General features: G+C 39.0%; 1 protein-coding gene across 2 annotated transcripts in view; it reads right to left on the bottom strand.

Moving 5' to 3' along the window:
- The window catches only part of CPNE4 (copine 4), a 296,808-nt gene that overhangs the window by 264,537 nt on the left and 7,033 nt on the right, over positions 1-25,238 (bottom strand). The window lies entirely within an intron of this gene.

Here is a 25,238-nt window from a genome sequence, read left to right on the forward strand (position 1 = left end):
CGAGAGGGCTATTTTGTTTGAATGCAATGGCACTGACTTCTCTCTTCATAAAGTTATGCAACTATAAATCAAACCAGTGCTTCCATTAATTGAGCATCCAGCAAACAAAATTGGATGTTATCTCCTTGCACCTGAATGTCTGATATAGGGACAGCTGCATGAAATGTTTGGTCACTGGTAGATCATCTGCAAGACATGTCCCTATAGACTGATTTACGGGGAATGGGAGGTGAAATTCTTTAGTGATAAAGTTCAATTCTGAGATTTTCCTCACTACTGCAGTTACACTGAAGACAGGCAAGAAAAAACAAACACATTCCCCAGTTCTGGATAGTGCTTGATGATGAGCAAAATATAAAAGTCCAAGATCTCTCTGGACACTGGGTCCTTCTTCAAGTGTTTGCATATGTTCCATGGAGAACAGCCAGACATGTTAGCGTCACTGATAAGCACCAGCTTTCTGCAAAAGGGAATTGAGCAGCTTCTTCCTATTTATCTCTTATACAAACTTTGTGGATGGAGGTCCACAAGCTTGGTATGAGAGGCTGCTGAAGGAAAGAGTTTTGTGTTCGTGGGACAGCCCCCATTCTGGCAGCAGAACAGAATCTTGAGGGCCACGATGCCCAAGTGAAGCCTTTTGCTCCATTACGCATAAAATTAATATTAAGTTCACACCCCTGAAGATGATAATGAGCTTAAAGAAGTACATCCTAAACATATATGACTATATATGACAACTCTTCACCCAAATCATGCGAGACATCACCCCAGAAAGCAAAGAGATAAGGTTAGGATATAAGAGTATTAGGAGTTAGCATAAAGACAGAAGAGAAAAAAAAATAAAGAGTACAAAGAAAAAAAAGAGAGAAGATGAAGTTAGACTGAAGGGAGAAAAGGGGGGTGAGGGGTAAGAAACTAGAAACATAGAATAGGTTGTGCCCTTTCTCCTCCAAGACAAGAACACCTTCTTCGTAAGCTCTGCACCTTCATCCTTTGGTGAGGAATACCCAGGATAGCATTTTGCTAGCATTATTATCATATATTAGCACTACTGCAGGAATTGTATTTACCAATGGCAACTCCAAATCTGTTGTGTGTCACCTTATTAAATACATTAAACTTTGTGAAACTGTCTCAGTGAAAGCCCTTACTAGGGCTCTGAAACAGGCAAACACTGTACCCTGATAAATCCTCTTTCACAGAATCACAGAATTATAGGGGTTGGAAGGGACCTCGAAAGATCATCGGGTCCAACCCCCCTGCCAAAGCAGGTTCCTTAGAGCAGGTTGCCCAGGTAGGCATCCAGATGGGCCTTGAATATCTCCAGAGAAGGAGACGCCACAACCTCCCTGGGCAGCCTGTTTCAATGCAACATGATCTCAGTAGACTTTCCACCCTAACCAAGTCTTCCCTCAACTGGTTCTTGCCTCAAGAAAGAAAGTGAAACACTGAAAGAACAAGAAGTCTGTGTACTTACTATTTTTTATGTTTGGAATTTGCAGTTATGCTGTTCAGGATGTATATTTTCAGGAGTTTTCATATTTAGGAGAAGACAAACTATTGTATTGGACATCTCATATCCCCTCGAAAGCTTCCCCCCCCCCCCCCCCCAAAAAAAAAAAGAAGTACAAGCTTCAGAGCACTTTCTTTTCATTGAAATTAGTAGTATTAGAATTTAACTTTTTTGTTGAGGCAAGACACTTACTTAAACTCTGCCATCTTGTAATCAATATAGTTCTACTGAAGTCAATTATATTATACTAGAAATAAAACCAACTTTCCTTCCTTTTTCACTTTTTAAGTAACGAAATGAAGCAGCAAACTCCATGATTTTTACCTTTAAAAATGTCACCTTTATTTTTTCATTTCCCATGAAAATCTATATACATCAGTATTAACCAGTGAAACTAAAAGTTTTGCTTCAAACTTGATGGTGAACTAAACTTATATTACATATTTAGGTGTACCTGTTTCACACAAGATGAAAGATTGAAATATTAAAAGGTTCTCCTCAAGACAGTCCTTGCTGAATGAAATCCAAGAAGTTTATCAAGATATATTTCTAACCAATTGAAAAAGTTTAAGACAAAGCACCTAGGCTCCTAAATATTTATTTGAATCAAAGCTTTGAACTGTGACAGGTAAAAGCATTCACAATATGAAATATACTAACATACAAAGCCAGTGAGTAAAATATAAATGCTATGTGACATCCCGTAGTTATCTATGACAGCTTAATAGCATTCCAGGAATATAGCAGATGCAGCTTAAACTTCTCCAGAACATTAGTTCTTGGCCATATCAGCTCAAAAATAAAATGAATGATTTGATATTGGTGCTTACAGAAAAAGGTATATAAAGTGGGAGGAAAGGGCTATACATCACACATCTTCCTTACAGGAATGTCCTTAACAGCTTCACATCCTGTCAAGAACCACTTTTGAAGAGATTGTCATAGGAATGGAACATAGTCTGCATTATCCATCCATACCACAATTCTTGCTTCTGACCTCAACATTCATGGAAGCTGGCCAAAAGAGCATACTGATAGGGGCCCATGAATATGGGAATATATAATAGATTTTCTGTTCTGGCTCCTTTTGAACCCCTCATTGTTTGAATTTTCATGGTAAAATATTGTTTTATTATGTCCAGGGGATGAGCTGACAATTCCTTTAACATACTACTTTATCATCACACAAAACTATCTTGACAGCTTAGCTAACGTGACAAAAGTAAACCTGAAGGTGAAAGTGAAAGTGGTGAGCTAGAAGTATGCACTGACAAAACCACAGCATTCTCCCACATTTGTATATTAGCAACTGCATGCTTTGTCCAAAATATGAAAAATCTCAAAAGGAAAGTCTCAAAGTACTTACATTCATTGCATTCCCAGCAACAGCAATTTCAAAAATTGCTAAATAGAATTTAATAAGAGAAACAAAATCAAGTACAGACTACTTAATTCAGAAAAGAACAAGCTCTCTAACTGCCTTTTTGAAATACCAAGTTACAAATCCTCAGAAATAAAATGTAATTGAAGATATTAGTTGAGAAACTAATTATTTGTGGAAACAAGCGGCCTCTTATGCAGTATGCTAACAGCAGTATTGGCTTCCGCTTTGGTCAGACTTTTAGAGGCAGGAGAAACTCCCAAGACAAAGATGGAGTTGGGGCTGCTTATATCAACTGTCTCAGTGCAGAAGACACCTGCAGTAGGGTTTCTCCTACATTGCTTCCCTCAAATGCAGCCTCTCTGGAGGCAGTTGCCCAAATTCAGGATTCATGCAGAAGCCCTGTGGGTTAGTGGTGAGGAGCTCTGCAGCTTCAGTACAGTGCCAGGCATGTTGGTGCAGCCACCAGCTCTCAATGCCTGCTCCTGGCCACCCAAGTTTGACAACTTCAAGGATTAAACCTAAAAATTTAGTGTTACAAAATTGCTTCAGAAACAATTGTCAGCAACTCAATGGGATTTAACGAGGACAGAGTTGTTCTAGTCACTGCACAGACTTCTTCCAGTTGACCGTGGACTGTATAGTTAATTCATCACACAGAAAGCAAGGGGGGAATTAAGATGTCTCAAACAGCAGTAGAGAATAGAAAGATTTGGTCCTGGCTACAACTCCCTATCTGTGTCCTGACACACCAATGTTATTATCCATCCTCTCAGTACTGACTCTTACCAAATGCTAAAACCTCCCAGCCTTTTCTTTGCTGATAGCTTATCATTACTGGCAACTGGCCACATTGCTAAAAATATCCAGTGGCAGTACCCCATACTGCTTTCAGGGGAAAAATAAATAAACAAAGAAAGAAAAAAAGAAAACTGTGCAGAACACAGTAAAATTCCTTCCTTTGACTGTGTAGGTAACATGAAGCCCAGATGGGCTTCAGGGTCAGAGGCATAGTTAAATGGGACTGGGACTATCATAGACATTCATAGAAATACTACATTAAAACATGTAAAGATGATAGATAATTTAACATTTTAAATAAGTTATTTTACCATAAAGACATTAGGATTTCATTGATCCCTCCTACTCTTGCCTGAATCCCAATAGTGTTCTTTCTCAACTTACTAAATAAAAATTAACAGTTTAGGTAATTTAAATTTTCAGTGATTTTAAACAGTTTAAGTTTCTAAAAAATTCAGTTCAAATTACTGAAAATTAAGTTACTGAAAGTGTCTATTCATTAACTCATTTACAGAATTAAAATAAGAGGCAGCTGATGTGGTATCACTAACATATGGCAAAAGATTTTGGTCTGGTACTCTACATGTAGCTCTTTGTGAAGCACAGATGTTATCAGGAAAATACCATAAAATCTCACGTGATTCTTCCAAAAGAATGAAGTTCCTTTTTCTAAAGAGACCATGACTAAAACAGCCAAGTAAAACCATCAAAATCTCCGTTCCCTGGTCAATACACAGGCCAAATTTAGAGCAGTGAAATGAAGAATATAAGAAAGGACTTATTTTCTGCTAGGGAAGAAACTACTGGGAAAGCATTACAATCCCAAATATTCAACACCAAATAACTTTCATTGGAAAAAAAGAATGAAGAAACCAACCTCATAAGAGTCGAATTGCAGATCATTTAGAGAGTCAAACCCAGTTTATGAACAGGGCTATATAGAACTGCTAACTTGTTTAAAGTGCAGTTTTAATCAGGTTTGCTCCCCTCCTCATAGGCATAAGGGCATTAGAACAGCAGAGAACATCCATGGTGGAAAGCCACCTATGCCAGGTATAGGGGCAGAGTACATATATGACTGGGAGACAATGGCAAAAATCTCCTTAGGCAAGCTTTTCACCTGGGTGCTTGGAGAAAGGCATCATCTAATTATTCAAAGGAAATGGTCAATCTCATCTAACCAAACTTTTTTTTCCTTTAAATGAATGATTTTCCTCAAAATTGCATTGCTTACCCCAGTTTAAAAAACACAGTTTGTTTTTTCATGATCATTTATAGAAATATTTTTCAAGCGGTTATCATGCTTATCATGCTTAAAAATAAACTTACATGTTATATAATTGGATTTTTTTTAAAATGAATTTTGATAACTTGAAATTTGAGGGTAAACCCTCAAAAGTAGTTCAGTAAGTTTCATTGATTAGTGAAACCACTGCAAGACAGGAAAAGATGTAAAATACCCTTCTTCTCACTTTGCCAACTTCCTGAGCAACTCCTTTCCTCAAATGGAGAAGGACTAGAGTTTATGTTAAACTAGAAGTACATTACTGCATGCTCTTAAAAGAATTAAGGCCAGTCATAAAAAGGCTATTTGAATCCTCATACTACACCAAGCAAACCTGAGAAAGAGTAGATAGAAATGAACCATATACCCAACATATCAAACACCGAATGACTCAGGTTAGGGTAACCAATCATTACTGCCATGTGTCTCCAAAAGGAAAAATCCCCAGAGGAGATGATAGCACAGAAGACCTACAGAAAAACAACTAAGAGTTCTCATGCTAACCAGTTATTATCTCCAGAATACAGAGAATAAGGATCTTAAGTCCAACTCTAAGAATATCTAGCATAGTAGAGGGAAGTGATTGTCCCACTCTGCTCTGCACTGGTGCAGCCTCACCTTGAGTACTAAATGCAGTTTTCTAAATGCAGTTTGGGCACCACAGTATAAGGACTACAAACCCACTGGAAAGCATTCAAAGGTGTGCTACAAAAATGGTAAAGGGTCTAGAGTGCAAGACGTATTTGTAGGAGCTGAAATCGCTTGGTTTGTTCAGCCTAGACAAGAGGAGATTGAAGGGAAGCCTCATGGCAATCTGTGTTTTACTCAATAGGGGAAGCAGAGGGTTAGTCATTGATCCCTTCTCTCTGGTGACAGTGACAGGACCCATGGGAACAGCATGGAGCTGTGACAGGGGAGGTTCAGGCTGGACATTAGGAAAAGGTTCCTCACTTAGAGGGCTGGACACCGGAATGTTCTCCCCAGGGAAGCGGTCACAGCACCAACCCTGTTGGAGTTCAAAAGCATTTGGATGTTGCTCTCAGACATATGATCTGATTTTTGGGTGGTCCTGTGCAGACTCAGGTGTTGGATTTGATGATCCTTGGGAGTCCCTTCCAACTCAGGATATTCTATAAATATTTCACAGTACTGCTGCCCATTACCATACTGCCGGGCTGCATATATTACTGTATATATGTGCACATATATTTATGATTTGCAGGTCCAGATGTGGAGACAAATGACAACTCTTCAAAGAAGGACAACAGGGGAAAAAAAAAAAAGACACTTCCTTCCAAATGTTCAAAGTCATTTCCTTGTACTTTTCATTTCTTGTTTATAAATTCAAATAAGGCACATTCTCTTTCAGGTACAAAATGCTTTTCAATTTTTAAGGGCTTACTTATTTCTGATGTGGCCTTTCATATAATAATCCAACAGTATTTCTTCCCTTGAACAAACCTGATGTTCAGCTTATATAAAAACCAAGATTTACATGCCTGTAAGAAATGTAACACCCCCTACCCCATTCATTTCCAAGCTCATTTTGAAATATAACTCAATTTCTAGCAAGTTTTTGGTTGACCCATTGCCACCTACCCTCTCTGCACACACACAGTCTTGCGAAACATTTGTCCCCGGCTCCTCCAGGATTTTTGCATTTTGTTTAATCAGAGTTCACCCAAAACAGTTACTATAAATCAGCAATGCACACCTGGTAGTTTTTTGTGTTCTCGCTAAACTAAATGTAGAATTCCCAAAGTTTTTGGCTTTACACATATTGGGAAGAGAGAGTTCTGATATAACAGCCCATCTACCTGGAAACAGCCCCAATTCACACAAAATCATTAACTTCTTTAAAAAAATAATAATAATAATCAGCAACACAGTAAGTGAACACCATCAGCGCCAAACTTCACAGAATTCGTATGTGCTCAGCACCTAAAACCTGACAGACACCTACCCCAGCATTCTGACTCAGATTAGTGTTACATAAATGTGAGCTGAGAATGTTGTTTCTGAAGATTTATATTAATATTTCAGTCAAGTGATAAAATACATGTTTTAAAAATAAGCCATTTATCTCTTTATTACACTGCATGTAAACTATAATGCAATTTTCATTTGCTTTTCAGTTTTTCTTCTTTTTTCTATGAAAATTCATACCATATTTGATTCTTTGCAAATGTTATGAGTCTGAAAGCAATGTATGAACACATGTGGGAGAAGAACCACTGTTAGAACATTCATGTGGGATCAGCTATGGATCCACTCTAGTCTATGATCTCCCATTAGATCAGTAATAAATGACCAGGGGAACCAGTCCCACAACGCTACAAACAAGGTACAAGAAGCAATCTAAGGAGCATTTAGCCAAGTTTTAATTGTAAGCTTCCCAAGAAGCATTAGAGAGCAGCAAGGGGTGTGAAAAGGAACATGTCAAAGGTGACCCCAGTGCAGGCTGTGCCCTCGCTAACTAGGCGCAGTCACACAGGGCACAATCACAGTGGGCAGACCCAGGGACAGGTTAAAGAGTCCTTCAGTAACCACCTGTACATCAAGCAATGAATGAGGTCTGGTATCCAAGCAAAGACTCCAGTCAGGAGCTACAGGAGACAAGGTTACAATGTACAAGTAAGGAGCTCAGCCAAGAGACAACCCACCCACAGCAGATGATGAAGGTCCAGCCAGGAGACAGAGGGAAAAAAAATCCACAACATAGCTCAGGATGAAATTGAAGGTGGTGGGGTGAGCTTAAATGGGGCTCCAGGGCCCATGGGCAGAGGATGTGGGTAGGGACCACAGGTGTGGCTGTTCAGAGCAATTAATGCTTGCTAATACCCTGGCTAAAACAGGCAACATCTCATTGCTTAAGGACCTAGGCATACTGTACCTATCATCTACATGGCAGAAGATAAGCTTCATAGGATCATAGTTTTGGGTTGGAAGGGACCATAAAGATCATCTAATTCCATCCCCCTGCCATAGGCAGGGACATCTCCCATGGGACCAGGTTGCCCAAAGCCCCATCCAATCTGGCCTCGAACACTTCTAGGGATGGGGCATCCACAGCTTCTCTGGGCAACCTGTTCCAGTGCCTCACTACCTTCACAGTAAAGAATTTCATCAATATATTCAAGCATTTCCAAATGTCATCTGGAGATAACACAAAGGCAGGTAAAACAGCAATATAGCTCTACAAGGCTTCTCTCTGAGAGTGCCTGTCAAGGGCATCAACTACAGGTGAATTAACACATATCAGCAATCAAGTAGCTATCATCAGGTGACTAAGAAACTCAGTTAGAAACACATGTAATGATTTGTCCCTGGTAGAGAAGACTTTTTTGTATTTGTACACCTCAGCAGCATTATGCTGCGTAAATGCACATAGACTTCTAAAGACTCAGTGTAAACTGCTCTTGATCAAGTTTTGTGAAAAAAAAGTAAATAATAAAAGCCATCCTTTTCCCTGTACTTTTGTATCTAAACAATTGCAGAGCTGAAGGATGATAAATGTGTTCCTGAGTTAAACTGTTGTTACTGAATTTGAAATGCTGATGTTTGACCCTGTGGAATATAAACTAATTCTAAAGCACTAATATAAAGGACATATTAAATGAAAGAACACTGGAAGAGCTAGGCACAGCACACTGCTCACATACATCTGAGGTGCCTCAAATAATTTCATTCTTCTTTGGTTTTGTGCTGAATTTCTGAGAACGAGTGTATTTTTCCCTCTCATCTGTTTTTTCATTACCATCATGACTTCATTTGTTGTTAAATATTACTCAGTTCTCTGTACAGTCCCCTAGCAGTTCAAGCTGCCCTTTGGTAGCTCTTCAGAAATCTCTGAAACAACCACATTCAGAGCAACTTTGTGCAGTATAAATATTTAATTATGGACCCATCTAATTCAGCAGCAAAATTCTAGCTGCTTTCTTGAGTGATGAATGGAAACAGTCAAAGGAAAATTTCTGTTTACTCCAATGAGGCAGAAATCTAATACAATACGAAGATTCTCACCTTTAGACTCACTCATTGAAACAAGCAAAGACTGCTAGTGTTCATACAGCATTTTAGTATCAGTTAGTTACAATCTATATAAAATGAGGTAATGGTATCCATTTGTTTCCTCCTCTAGCATATCCCTCATCCACATAAGAAAGCAGCAAAGATGAATTCCCCTGGTGGAAAATATGAGGGAAGAGAGAGGCAGAAAGGGCAGTGCCTGTGAGCTGGGTCTGGGCCCTTCAGGTTATCATCAGTCATGCACAGGGACTGCCTCAGCTTGAGGCAGCTACTGATCCACTCCCTGCACTGAATCTGGTCAGCAAAGAGGAGAAGAAAAGGAAGGAGGTTCAGCCCTCAGTCAGGTCAACAGCACACCCTGCCTTAGTGTTATACACGAGCTTTTGTTTTATGGCAGCAAAGGACATTAGTACATCCCAACAGTGGCAGTGATTTGTCCCCAGTGCATGCAGATCTACAGGGAAAGATCTGAGAAACTGTTACTGGGAAGAGGAGGAAATTAATGGAAACCTGGAAGATGATGATGAGCAGGACAGAAGGATTCCCTTGTAGAAGATGAGGTGTATCAGGGCCCTGCAGGGAAAGCAGCTCCCCTGGGGGGCTTAGAGCAGCAGGGGCTTTCTGAGGAGTCCATCAGGGCAGAATCTCACCAGCCAGAGCCCATCCCACTGCCCCAGCCAGGAGAAGAAAAGGCATTGAGCACCTCCAGGAAGGCAAAGATGGGCAGGTGGGCTGGAGTGGCTGGGCAGTGACAGTTAGGATTACTGGTGCCTTCAGGGCTTGGCAGAAAGCGGGCAGCAGCAGAGATATTTAAAACATCAAAGATGGGGATAAACGTGATGTCTGACAGAAGCCTGAGAGAGCTTGGTTTGTCTAACCTTAAGATGAGAAGTCTTGGGGATACCTTATTCCTGTCTAAAACTGCCTGATGGGAAGTGTAGAAAAGGGAGTGAGACTCTTCATTTAAAAAGTAGGTGGAGAAGCAATAACCACAAGCTAGAATTTAGGAAATTTCCTTTTTTTTTTTTTTAATTTTTTTTTTTTTTTTTACTGTGGGAATGGTCAAATGCTGGTACAGTGAGATGTTGTGGGATTGAACCTGTTTTGAGCAAAGGATTGGATGAAAATCCTCCAGAGGCGACTTCCTTCCCTGCACCTATGTCAATATGAGTCCCACCACGTTCAGCCTTGTCACGCTGGGGTCATGATGTTCATTTGACCAGAAAATGGAAGCCAGAATGAAGATTTTAAAAGGAAAATTCCCCAGGTGAAAAGAGACCTCGGGCATTTTCAGTCTGGTAAGGAAGAATAAAAAAAACTGTGTTGGGCTCTTTGTATATGAAGATATTTCTCACTTCTCATCTCAGCACCAACCCTTGCTGTCATCTCCAGGAAACATACTGCAATTTATGCTGATGTAGGTAGAAATCAAGTCCTGTCTAGAGAATTTTCCAAAGTTTTCTATAAAGCGTCACCCCACCCCAGCGTGCCACTGGCACTTTGCCTCAGCAGTGTTCAGCATTTCAGGTCTCGCTGTAAAAGCTTATGCATGTTATAACTTTGATGTTTGTATTTGTAATTCTGCCCCAGGTAACACTTAGAAGGCATTGCTACACTCAGATTTTTTTTTTTTTTTTTTAAGTACTAGGTATGTATTTTTGCCAAGGACACCTGAAATTTTATAAGCTACTTATTCTTTGCAAAGTGTCTGATCCTGTTTTTATTCGCTACCTGAAATCATAATTATACCAAGGTGAATAATCCTTCCTGTAGCAAACAACTGACCTCATAGATTATTCTTTCAGCTGAGGAATTAACAGAAGATGATGAAATGTGCAGAAAAAAAAAAAAAAGGAACCTTGAAAACTTTCGCCTGCCCCAAGCTAAAAAGCAGAACAGCAGGCAAAGTATATATGTAACAATTTCCAAACTTTTTTTTTGAGAAACAAGGAGGCAAATGATAGTCATAATTCAGCAAAGTACAGAAGTATCTGGACAATTTGAGGCACATGAGGATTGCTAAACAGATGTCTCTCTGAACTGAGGCCAATGTTTAGCTACATTTTGTCCTCCGCTTGCCTGATTTTCATTGATCAGAAGACTCCTTCTTCCTACATAGCAGGTATATCAGGGGAGCTTAGAAGGCTTCATGAGTACCACCAACAGATGCATGTCACCCATGAGTGGAAAATTAGCATAACTCCACATAGCACTGCCATCCCCCACAGCAGATGAGTTAGGCCAGTGTTAACATCCCCACAATGCCATTTACTCCACACCCTTTGGGGACAAAGTTGGATCATAGTCTCCTCAACACATCTGCATCAGGTAATGGACGCACCTGAGGTACAGTCACTTTCCAAATTAATCCCCCTCCCGTGCTCTCCCACTTTCCAGAGTGAGATACCACAGACTCTCGTTAGAAACAATCCCACTCATTACACTGACTGAATCAGAATGAAAAAGAGCAGGTGCTTCCCAGTGACAGCCTAACACAATGGTTCTTAATCTTATGTGTGCCACAGCCACTTTCACACAAGGTCAATTGCACCTATAATTAATTTACACAAGCTGAACCCTCAGCTGCCACCTCACACAGCCTTGCAAATGCACAGGCTGCACAAAACTGTATTGGTAATTAATTTGTCAAGCAAATGCTAGGGAAGAACAACACTGGTAATTTATACCATAGATATTCAAATGAAACATCTTGCCTGAGTAATTTAATGTCAAAAAGTAGAACGGCAACAAAGCAGAACAAAGGATTGGAGTCTTCCACCAGCTATTTCTTCAGGGAACATTACTGTAACGTGTTATGAGCCAAATGCAGATGTGGTAAAAATACCTGTTCCTTCACTGAACTCATCTGGCAAGATTTTGGCATTAAAAATGATGAAAGAGAAACTCTACATGGGGGCAGAAGTCAGGTAAAGTATTTCAAATTTTGCTGACAATAGAAGAATCTTCTATAACTTAAGCTATGAGAAATATATCCTTAGATGTGTTCACAACAGATGACGGGCAAACTGTACCCCTATGTAAAAGGAGGAAGAGTTCATTCATAGTTCAGAAAAGCTGCTTCATTTTCTGTGAGTATTGCCAGTTAGGATACTAAAACCACATGAGATAGGCTTTCTCAGCATCAACATGAGCCATTTACCTTGCTTGTGTGTCTTAAGATGATTCATTGTGGTAAACCAGTGTATTTCTGAATAAGTGCTGTTAGACCAAGCAAACCTCCTACTTAATTAGGAGAGCATAAATGTCATCCATTAATACTTAATACATTCTCCATCATTAACGTCACTAATCTTTTTCTCCTTTTTCTACCATCAGGTGTTTTCTTCTTGACAGTTATTTTTTTGTGAAAATGACGAGTGGAGGCTTGCTACTGCTTAATCTTATTGAAGCTAAGCAGTCAAATGACCTCTTTAGGTCGTGTTCTTACTAACCGTATTTCTGTGGAGATTAAAAAAAAAATATCGATAAATATGAAAAAAATGGAATCTTTCAAACATACTAAACAAAGCTGCTTGTACAAATGGGCTTTTTTTTTTTTTAAACTCATACTAATACAACATTGCAAGATGAAGACATAAACACATCACTGACTTTTTTAGTGAAGAGTAAACTGTCCAGTCATTCCAAGACTACTACATAAAAAACTGTATCTCTGTATAGTCGAGAATCCCTAAGGAGAAGTAGGTCCTTTGGGGACAATATGAAAGAAAAGAAAGATAATGTGGAAAATTTCATGTAAATGAAGATTTTCCAATAATCAATGTTAATTCTGAATGCTTTTTTGACTTCTTGGGAATACTTTCTGGAAGCAGTGTCTTCCACAAAGTTTCTGTGCTCTGTAGAAACAAAGGAATTCCCATCATTATTAATATTTTTGTCATCATCCCTCCTTAGAGTCTTTCTTACCAAATCCCAGTGTTTCTCCATGTCCTGTTTTTCATTCTACCTTGATTTTATACTGCATAATTAATCCAAAACCAGCAATAATAATTTCCATAGGGTCATACTTTCCTACATGAAACTCATTACAATACAGAAAAAAAGGCAATTATAACAGCAAACAATGATGTGTTGTTGTTGTGATTTAAACCAGCAGGCGGCTAAGCACCACAGAGTCATTCTCTCATCCCCTCCCCTTAGTGGTGAGAGAGAATCAGGAGGAAAAAAAAAAGTTCATGGGTTGAGATAAAGACAGTTTATTAGGACAGAAAAGGAAGGGAAATGATGATGATGACGACGACGACAATAGTAATCGTAACAGGATGTACAAAGCAAGCGATGCACAATGCAATTCTCACTGCCTGCTGACTGATGCCCAGCCCATCCCCAAGCAGCCATCCCTCCCACCATGGCCAGCCCCCCCACTTTTATTGTTCAACACTACTCCTCCATGCGGTATGGGACATGGCTCTGGCCGGTTTGGGCCAGCTGTCCTGGCTGCGTCCCCTCCCAGCTCGTGGTGCACCCGCAGCCTCCTGGCTGGCAGGGCGCTATGGGCAGCTGGAACGTCCTTGACTCTGTGTAAGCAGTGCTCTGCAACAACTGAAAGATCAGTGTGTTGTCAGCATCACTGTCTTCTGAAACCCAGAACCCAGCTCCATACCAGCTACTAGGAGGAAAATTAACTCTATCCAAGCCCAAACCAGTCATATAGCAATGACTCCAGACTAGACCAGCAAAACTTGTTACTAGTCTTGAAATAACTTTTGTTAATGTAGCTCTGCTTGTGGAATTTGCTTCCTGATTTCTGACACATGCCACTTCACAATAATGCATATTAATCCAGCTGTACTCCTTCACTCTCTGTAATATTTACAAAATATCTCCTACTGAAAAGAACATAATGAAACAATGAAATAATGACAGCATGTAGAATTAAGAAGGAATATTTCAAAAGAGGCAGATAGAAAATACAGTTAGCATAGAATTAAGTATAAAGTCTCTGAAAAAGAAAAAAAGAGTAAGAGAAGGTGGGGGAATACATATGTCCTGAGAGAGCAAGCTCCATACACAACTTCTGCAAAAACATGGTTAATGGATGTCCTACAAGGTAGAAATATCACTGAGCAGACAGTCAGTCTAGATGTGCGTCAACCATATGAAAAGAGAACGGAAGAGCTATGCCTTGAGCAGTGAGTGTGTAGTTATATATGTAAAAGAAAATAAACAACAAGTAAAATCCCACAATCAAAGAAAAATACCCATTGCTACTTTATAAACAACTGTTGACCAGATTCATCACTGCATTTGGAACCTTTCTCCATGTCGTAGAAGAATGAATTGTGGTTATGATAGACACGTTTTTTCACCTGAGCCTGACAAAGTCATTGTCATATCTGGTCAGACATGACCAAGGAGGGCTAGAGCATTAAAAATTTGCTATAATATTTGTAACTACCAATTGAAAAGCTTTTCAAAATCTCCTGTAGGAATGTTGTAGAATTGCAGCGCTTACAGCCCTTTCCAGGCTTCTGTTCAGAGGAGTACAAAGGGGAGGACCAACCCGATATTTGTTTAATGAAAATTGCATTTACTTACAACCTGAATCAGTTATTTCCCCTCTCAAGAGAGAAAGTTTAAGTTTGTAACTGTTGGGAAGCTTGAAAATTATCTCTGGGCCGTTATGCTACCACCCAACTAAAAATACAGTACAGGGGCTGCTGAGCTACCAGTTGGCTAATGCTTCAAAACCAAGGACAAACAGTGTATTGCTATTCACTAAGGAGAGACCATTTCTAAAGCACAGAAATCACACCACACAGTAATTGTTTGATGGTTTTCAGCTGCAAAAATATGCTAATAAGATCAATAAACAAAGATAAAAAAGACTTTGAAACATGATGAATGCAGATAACACAGCTCAGTGAAGCAGAGATATTTCCAAATGGCAGCCAAGTATGAGCTAGGAAGCATTGGAGTGTCTTTTGTGAATATAAAGAAATAAGCAAGCACCCAGCAAGAGACCTTAAAGCTGTACTTACACGAGGAAAGAACCTCAACATTAGTTAGAGGCAAAGATTGTGTAGTGGAAGCTGACAAATCTGGACCATCTTGTATCATTTACAGTCCCCTCAGCCTGAAGTGTTGAGAGTCTTGCTACACTTTTTAAAAAGACTGTAGTCTGTGGTGGAGGACTACCTTTTCTGGTTGTTCATTATCTGTCTGGATACCTCAACTTCACACATTTTGTAAAGATTTACAAAGAGAAGCAAAATTTGGCTGGGTTTTCCTGCTTAATTCTGTCCCTGCTTGGAGTTAACAATAAAAATTCGCTCAGCTTATTCTGTTTTCTCCACAAATATTGCCTGAAAATACCGAAGTGCTGTGCATCCATTTCCTCTGCCCTCAAGTTATCAACCAATACTACTGACTAGATACGTACACTCAGATGATATGAGAGTTTATATTCCAAACCTGAGAAAGAATGAAGGCACAATGTCTGGTGCGGTTCACTCCTGTGGCTGAAAATTGGTTAGCTTCATCTTATGCATAAAACTGGCTTACATGACGGAGAAACCTGTTGAGTTCATCAGCCGCGAAACTGAAGGCAAGAACCAGAAATGTCATTGCAGTAGACTGTAAAACATGGCATGCGAAGAGGGGAGAATGGAAGACAGGACCTGCTCTTAAATACAACATATATTTCACCACAAAGTCAGAGACTGGATAGGTAATGCCACTGATTTGTACAAAGGTAACCTCCTGAGCCTCACGTTGTCCTCAGGCCACGCTGGCTTGCAGAGGTGCTGTACATGCAGCTGCAGCTTTCAAAGAATGTAATGGAAAGTTAGCAGCACAATAGCTGCAGAAAGAGGTGGGTCATTTTGTATCAAGTGGATTTCAAAAGGGGGATAGTTCAAGGTACAATGGCTTGGAAGCTTTACTGGGTGTTGTGTTTAGTTACACAAACACAGGTTGGTTACTGCAGGTACAAACCAGAGCTGATGTGAAACGTGCATAGGGCTTGGTGGGGATAAAAGGCCCATGCAGAAGCATCTAGCAGACAACACTGATGCTATTTATTTCCCCTTTACCTCCTGGAAACCATCCTTTCTTTTTGATAGAACATACATCTTGTCTGAAAAGCAATCACAAGTTGGTGCTTTGGGAAATGCATTGTATATTGTACTAACACAAAATAGGCTACAAGATACTGAAGGTGACTACAGAGGCACTGTGAATGAGATCAGGTTGTTGGATGGATATCATTCGACAGGGGGAGAAGGGATCACATACCACGTGAAATCACAAATGTTTCAATGGCGAAGACTTTGGAAAGGGGCAGCACTTCAGAGGTATTTGTTCCTACTTATTCATCCATTCTTTTCCCTCACTCACATGCAGGAACATCTTGTATTTACAGGAAGAATCCCAGTTACATTTTTATAGCCACAACCCATATTATCAGAACGTTTGACTGTCTACATCAGCAGTATTTCCTGATCGAGGATTTTAGAAGGGGGTAAGGAGCTGGCCTTGTGGAAGGCTGTTGTCACTGCAGAATAGACTATACCTTTCACATCTCTACACGCCCAGGGAAGATATTCTATGCCTTAATGTAACTATAAGGCTCTACAGCAGAAAATGCATGTTTTTCAGAACTTGAAAATTAATACACTGAATTATGCATTGGCTAATTAACTTGTGATTCTTACAAAATACACAAGGTAAATATTAATTTTGGGATTGCACAATGCAATTATCAGAAAGAGAGAAGACTCACATTTGATATTCCACAGCCTCACTTTCACTGGAGTTCGAGAACAGCACAGCAAAAGAACATTAAAGACAGTCCCATGTTCCTCAAGGGACAAACCCAGCAGAAAACAACCAACACATTTTACAGATCAGAGATGTCAGAGTCTGAAGCATGCAAGGAAGTATGCTCTGGTGCAGAGAAACATATGATAACGATTTATAATTTCTTGCAAGTAAGGTCACTGGGACTAGTGGAGACCAACAATTTAAATGCATTTCTATGTATGTGTGTGTCTGGGCACACACAAGCATGTATGAATATAGAGATTACAGCTGAGTCAGAGAAGTGATTAGAAACAGTTATTAAGACAGAGGCAGAATACAACAAATGTGCTGTTTGACTACAGCATATATTCATTTTTTTATATTCCATTCCATCTTTATTTTCCAAATAAGGTCCTCAGTTTTCCAAGTAATACTGGTGTCGTGGTCAACATACCAGTCAAAAACAGTACAGGCATGTCTCAGAAAAGAAATGCCTTTGTTACCAGCTGTAAATAGAAACTATTGTCAGATTAGTTTTGCTGGATAAATCTAGTATTACTTGAAAATTAGAGAAAAAAATAGTAGCAGAGATCAGACATACTATAAAGATGAACAGCTAATTCAGGAGCTTTACTCTTATCTACTTTCTGTTAATGATTCCTTGAGAGACACAAAGAGTAACGTATCTCAAGCACTGCACAAACTGTCTCTACGCAGCAATTTTATAGCAGACAAATCTCATATGCACATTTGGGCCCTCCAACCCCACCTTGTAACTGTTTGCAGAGGTAAATGAATAGTCTATAGATATCCCTACTCAAATTTTTTACCATTTAACTGGAGTTCTTCCTCTGAAAATGAGGTTATGGGACCCTGCTTCCTTGTTAAACAGCTGTTATGATTTCTGTTTCACTGTGGCAGTCTATCCCATATGCACTGTTCATCATTCCTGTGGCCAGAATGTCATGAAGAAGTGTTTGTAAGGAACTTTCGTTTGCTTAAATCCTTGGCTATTAGAACAGCCATTTCTTTAACTGCCTTCCTCCCTTGAGTATGAGGTGTTACAGTTTTCCCATAGCTTAACAGTGGGATATGTCACAGTTTCCAGGGTACTTTCACACTGCTGATGTGACTGACATTTCTTAATGCAGCAGGACTGTGTTCACATAAAGGACATTATTATTTTTGGTCCTGAGGATCAGACAACTTCCTTTTTCTTTCCAGGAATCAATATTATGCTTACCAAAAAAAAGCTCCCAGGTCAAAACCACCACCTTTAGTCGGCAGCAATGAGCACTAGGGGTGAAGGTTTATCCAAACCCCTGACTATGTTAAGAAACGAACCAGCATGAACTTCTGGTGCAAAGAGTGCTGAGAAAGCATGCCTTCCAGCTGCATATTCAGGCTACCTCTTCTTACAGCAAAGTGTGTGATGCTAAGGTGTGAGGAGCTGTTCCTTCCCTCTGAAACACTCCCAGAGCTCCCTCTGCCCTCAGGTCTCTGAGCTATACAGCCTACAGCCACAGGAAAATCTCAGGCCGTGACTCACAGGGAGTCAAAGTTGCACCTTCTCCACTCTTAAACCTCCAAGTGTTGCTTTCCAGGCAGTTCTATTGGAAAGAAGCCAGAGGCTGAACTGCATCTCAGCCTGAGGTCTGTAGGCTTGAAATCCAAAGGGTTTTCCCCCTTTCTGAGAATAGAGAATAAGGTTGTATAGGCAGCAGGTTTGTTCATCTCTGTGTAAGCGGTAAAAGGTGTTGCCGCTTTGAACTCTATTACCTACACACTAGTGTCTGTCCTTGAAATAAGTGTTACTAGGGGAGGCAGGGAAATGTTTATGCATAAAGGCAGTAGAGATAAGAACAAAGATGCAGTTTCAGGATCATATATCCACACATCCGTGGATTCCCTGAAGTGGGAAGAAAGTTAGAGTCAGCATTTACGGAGATAAGGGTTATCTGTTTGATTTAACAATACAGTTGAAATGTCTGACCTTTCCTAACATGATTATTTCTCATGCTTAACATCTTCATACTAACTCAGGTTTTCATTTACAGAGGTATGCTGGGGACTTTCAGTGTGACATTTCTAACAAGTGAATTCAATGGCTGTTGTAACACACAGTCTTATACGTAGTGCTAACACGAGTGCTTACCCTGTGAGTAGAAGCAGAAATTGATCTCCCAGTAGAAGGATCTCGGCAGTGAAGATCAGCATAAAACAGTGCAATCTAGCTTAAAATTCAGCATTGCCTGGTAACAGTAGACCACAAAAATGTATATATAAAAACAAAACAAAAACAAAAAAAAATGGCCTCTAATTATGTAATTGCATACTAGGGGAATACATTTCTTTATGATCTGATCGTCAGCTAATGCTCAGGACATCTAAGTGAGAGATTGCTTTCTGAGCACTACTGTAGAGGACCTATTCAGAAAAGTCACCAGTCTGAGCTTTTAAAAAATGGTAATTACAGAAAAGTTTAATATTGGGTTAAAATGCAAGCAATGCATAATCAGGGAAAAAAAATGGAAGATGAAGCAGGCATGCTTCCTACTTTTCTTCCTCTAAACAAAGAAAGTATCTCATCAGTAGTAACAGATCTAGCTTCTGGATAGACTGAAACTGCAGCAGTAACAAGCTAGCGAGACTGGAGCATGGAGGGATCTCAGTCACAGTGTCACAGCACCCTGACTCAGCTCATTCACTGGGCTTCTCAGGCAGCTAAGCTTAGCTCCGTGTCAACAGGAGCAGCCTCTGCACTGCAATCACAGCCTTTCCTGATCCCATCCCTGCACATTCAGGCAGCATGCCCGTACTCTTCCCAGGCCCCATGACCCTGCTTCCACTGCCTCGAAAAGCTCACATCAGAAATCAAACAGGAAACCAACTGTGGTCTTAAACTCCAGCCAGGTGTCTGCAAATCAGTTCAGGGCTTCAGTCAAAAAAGTAATTTCTCCAGAATATTACAGCTTACTCCACATACAGTTTGTCCAGTCTCCTGCCATTTTCTGACTAAGGCTAAATATCAGTTATTCCAGAAGCCTGACAGTAGCGAAATCAACAGCTAGTAGGCATTAGAGACAGTCACACCTTTGAGGACCAGCTGTCACATGGAGTTGATGGGCACGAAGTCCACACTATGCACAATTATCTAGATTTCTTCTTATCATGCTGTCATCTTTTACAATTTGACTGCAGAAGCTTTAGTTATGGAAAACACTTAGAGTGTTTGGCAAAACACCAGTAAGTGGAATTGTTAAGTGGTTTGAGGAGAAAATTCATTTTTGCAGAAGCATCCACAATATTCTTCATTAACACAACTCAAAAAAAATTGTCTGCAGGGAATGTAATCTCTTATCTGTATCATAATGGGGAGGAGTTAGCAACTGGGCTATACGTTGAATTTGGCCTCATTGCCTTCAACCAACTCATCAGCTTCAAATATTCTATAGTACTATGCCAGAATAGAGGTAAATATTAAGCAGGTGAAAATTAACTCATTTTTTTAAACTGAACTTCATTAATTAGAAAGAGACAAAAAACATTACTGTGCAATGCATAGAAATTAAAAGCACACAGGAGATGGTGCTTTTGAGTTGTCTCTAAATATAGCAGAATATAACTATTTTATGCTGCCCAGACCAAATACAAAAGTTTTCAATTGCAAGAGTTTTCAGTCCCAAAAGAACATCAGCTCCCTCAGACTAAGAATTAGTGAATAGTACATGCCAAGGCATTTGTGTTTTGAAATCATAAAATTAGTGAAAAATGGAAGTGAAAGGGACACCAAGAGACAATCTAGCCTATTTCCAATTCTACGCAGCAGATGTGTAACTATTTGTTTATTGGAAAGTCACATAACTCACTTTCAAACATCTTAAATGATGGAAATTTCAGTTTCCATAGGCAGTGCTTCACTCTGCTTATTTTTAGTTTTGCTAATGTATAAGCTAAGCCTGCCTCTCTGCAATTCCAGTTTGTGTGTTGTTTTTTTTTTTTCCTTGCCCAGCACAGGCAAGTTTATTACTTTCCTCTTAGTTGCAGCCTTTAAATATGTGAAAGCTATTGTCATGTCTTCTTTACTCTAAACAGCCCTACATCTTTCAGACTTTAAATGGTGGTGAACATGAACATTCAAATTTCAAGAGCTCTGAAAAAGATATAAAAAACTTTTAACCTCTTCAGTGTATCTCATATACAGAGTTTCATTTTGGTTTTCACTTTGTCTTTCTTAGTATTCAATAGAAAGGAATACAGTGAAAAGAATTCTTCTTTCCTGAAGAACAGAGGTGGAAAATGTATTTGCATGTAGCATTATAATACTGCCCTTAGTTTTTGAAAGAAATTTGATAACAGTAAAATAAACAGTTGCCTAGTCAGAACTGCAAGCCAGACTTCACATTCCTCCAAGAGACTTCCCACTTACAGTCATTTTGCTTCAAAGAGTAAACATTCAGTAAAATTTTCTTGTTCTGATCAGAGCCATGGAAAGCCACAGGTCTCCCACACTCCTTTGTACATCAAGACATAATGTTTGAGTCTTGTTGGAGCTGACTTGTTAGAAATTATAGAATCATAGAATCATTTAGGTTGGAAAAGATCCTTAAGTCCATCAAATCCAATCATCATCTAACACTATCAAGTCCACCACTAAACCATGCCCCTAAGCGCCACATCCACACATCTCTTAAATACCTCCAGGGATGGTGACTCCACCACTTCTTTAAGCAGCCCATTCCAATTCCTGACCACACTTGGTACAGGGCCTTATGAAGTCTTATGAACAGGCAGAAGTACCAGGATGTTTTGTATCAGAAATATGCTTTTTGTCTTGCTTTTTCAAAAGACAGGACATTTCACTGTTCATAAGCATTGCCTGATATTTTCTCACTTCTTTTGCTTCTTTCTGCTCTAGTATGTATTTAAGCAAGGAAAAAATATACATTCTTCGTAATACACTTATAAATCCCTTCTGGTAGGGGACTTTATGCCTCTGTGCATAAACAAACAAATCTCACGTCAGAGGTGGCTTAAGATGTCCTGTTTAAGATGCCATCACTTAAGAGGCCAGAAGTTCGAAGGTCACCAGTTCATAGTGGTTTTGGTTTAGTGAATATTCAATATGTGTAACCAGACTACGTGAACAGGACTGTGTATTATACACTATACATAAAGCAGAAGAGTTTAGTTCATATTTTGGGGAGTTGTACTTTTAAATTTTAACCACTGAGCAAATGTAGAACTCCATGAAATAAAAGTCACACAGGTCCTTCTACTATATGTCTCCGGGAGATGAGATGATACTAGAGAAGGTATATCAACAATGTTCTGCTGATTTAACTCCATAGTAGTGTCACTTCTGAAATAATTCTGAAGCATTTATAAAAAAAACAAGTCAGTTCCAGAACATTGTGCTTGTCTCATAGTTTTGGAGGATGGTAAATCAGTTAGAAATGCATTCTGGTATCTGCAATGAGATCTCTCCCTTTCCTTTTTTTTCCCCCAAAGGGAAATAATTCATATCAGTCCCCAAACTGCATTTACTTGCAATTTTTCCAAAATCACCAAGACGGCCTATGTCATTATCAAAACTTGGTATTTGTAATGCAGTGACTACAGTAAAATATAGAATTCCAATAGAATATTTAACAATTTAGAGACCGATCAAGCCATACTGAGCCTTTAAATACATCATGAAATATTGTTTCCAGGAAGCTAAACATTAAACAGCAGGGTGTAGATATAGATACACTTTGCTTCATGAGGTGATAATGAAGTTAAAGAGACGTCTTGAAAGTAATTACGTTAGGCCACTACTGACAAGAGGCAAAGAACGTGCAATAAAATCAACCAAACTCTTTGCCTACATGTAAAAAGAGAAGAAGCTACATTGATCAGAAAGATCAGGCTGGGTTAATCAAATTCTCTTACTTCGTAAAATTAATTGAGGCTCATCTCTCTCTATGAAGATGTTGAATTCTTGTGCCTATACAAATGAAATGTACAAAGAGAATTTTTCTAAGGGTTAATATTACAAGTATATATTTAAAAAAAAAAAAGACAAACTTTTTTCATTACTTATATCAATGTTGAAACAAGAACCGACTTTAACAAACTCTCTCTTTCTGGACAGAAAATTTATATTGGCAGCAACCCTGACTGTAGAAGTGAAAAATCATCGAACTTAACCTTTATGTAAATTTGGAAGTGGGGTCATGCATTCTTAATATCTGGCTGTGGTCCTGCTATTCTGCATTTCTCAATATATCACTGAATTTCTGATGATTCTCATAAAAGTGTCAGTCAGGAATCTACTGCAAATGCACTAGCTCAAAGTACAGTGAACAGATGAGAGTTTAGCACTAGATGGCAATATACCTTTGTAAAATAATTCTCTAAGGTGTCTGTAGATATATGCAAACATTTTTCTAACCTCTGTACTACTACTTGGTTCGTTTGTGGGTTTAAGCATACATTTTTTATTTGGTTTGCACTAAAATAAACTTTCCTTTCATACTATTGCATTTTTCTCATTTCGTGCTTTGAATTAAGGTAAGACACTACTCTGATCTAGAGCTGACAAAACAGAAGAGATTCACAGTTTGACTGAGAGGATGCTATATATTATTCACAATTATGTGGAAAACATGAAGAACCACATGATGAAACCTGACCAATTCTATCATGCTTGGAGAAATGTAAATCACAGCAAAGCTTGTTTTTGTGGGCTACCACCTTCCATCTACTGATGTAAATCAAAACATGAGCTTAATCACATATCTGTTAAACTCAGGATTCCTTAGGGTAGGCTTTTATTCCATTACCTAAAGCTTTAACATTGCTTCTCCATTTTGTACTCATGCCTGAGCATGTAGCCTCTACTGAAGAGAGAGTCAATTATCCAGGTAGAATAGAGAGGATTGTACCACAGTTAACCAAAGTACTTTGGCTGGCTTACCTGTATTTGGTGCTGCACTTTCCCAAGTTCTTTGGAAAGCCCAACATGTTATAAATCAAACCTGTAAACCCACACTTTGTAAAACTAAACCCACATTATAATTATCAACTAAGCTACTAATTGTTGGGTAGCTTGGTTGTTTCCAAGAATGATCAGCATTTGAAGGTAGTATTAATCTGTCTCAGTGATGGAAGCACTTCACAAAGGCCTTGGCCACCTCCCTGCATGAATTCAAGCCTATCTTCCTGTTACTGTCCCTTCTTTTTCCATGAAAATGGGTTCTTGAAGCTGACTCACCCACCCAACTTACCCTCCTTGCCAACAAGAGGTACGAGTAAAAGATCCCCCAAAAAAACAGCAGATTACTTGCCACAATTGCCTGTTCATCACTTTGGCTATTGCCCTATGGAAAGCTCATTCCATAGTTTTGCAGAATACACTTTTACACCTTTTGTACTTTATATGGACAACATAGTAGGTAATAAGATGGAACATCACTTTATATATATATACATATATTAGAAAGCATATTAAAATTTCTGACAGAAGCAACTCAGTGTCAGCAAATTAAAGATTTTTGTCTCCAAAACTTCTCAACCTCCATCACCCTGATATTTAGTACTTATTCTAGTTTGATTTAATGTGAGACAAATTAGATATATGCCCTGAAACATATATAATTTGGTTATAACAACCATATTGGCAAGTCAATGAAAATTTTACTGATAAAAGTCACACTGGAAGTATCAAGAACTTTGACAGTTTGATAACAGTCCTCCATTGTAACAGTTCTGATAGTTTCATTCAGAAAATGTTTGTGTCAATATTTCAATCAACCACTACTCTCTCAAGAAAACACTTGGCCAAAACAGATTTGAAATGTGTCATTACAGTATGCTTATATCTTAGCATAAAATGCTTCAATAGTTAAAATAAACATAAGCAAAAATAACAAAAAGTACCAAGAACTCAAAGAGACTGAAGAATGATAACAACACAGAAGCAGAATGAGAAGGGAGAAGAGGGAGAGAACAGTTTGCTGAAGCAAACAGCTAATTTATTAATTTTTCACTCCTAATCCAGGATTTAAGTGCCAAAACTGAAACTACCACCACAGGTAGATTGCACTCATCACCAGCAAGATATAATACTTATGAAAAATTTTGGACTTGCATTTGACCTCAGGTTGTGTTTTTATAAAGTATTTTTGTTTTATTCCAGTGGAAATAAAATAAATAAATAAATAGTGAAAGAACATATCTTCACTCCCACGTATTTACATTTCAAATCTTGCCGCATTGTGCTAGGGCATGATCAGAAATCATTCCAGCTGAGCAGAACAATCGTTTTAATCATAGTTATTGTGTGTTACTTCAAAGTTAAATGTAATTATTAAAAATTAAAGAAAGCAGGAGCCCAAACCCCTCAGGTATTCTAAGGCACATAAGGACAATAGCTTGATGCTTGATTAAACACGGGGAGGTTGTTTGAACTTATGTTAGCA

This window comes from Anser cygnoides, chromosome 2 (assembly GCF_040182565.1).
Source record: "Anser cygnoides isolate HZ-2024a breed goose chromosome 2, Taihu_goose_T2T_genome, whole genome shotgun sequence".
Classification (NCBI taxonomy): Eukaryota; Metazoa; Chordata; class Aves; order Anseriformes; family Anatidae; genus Anser; species Anser cygnoides.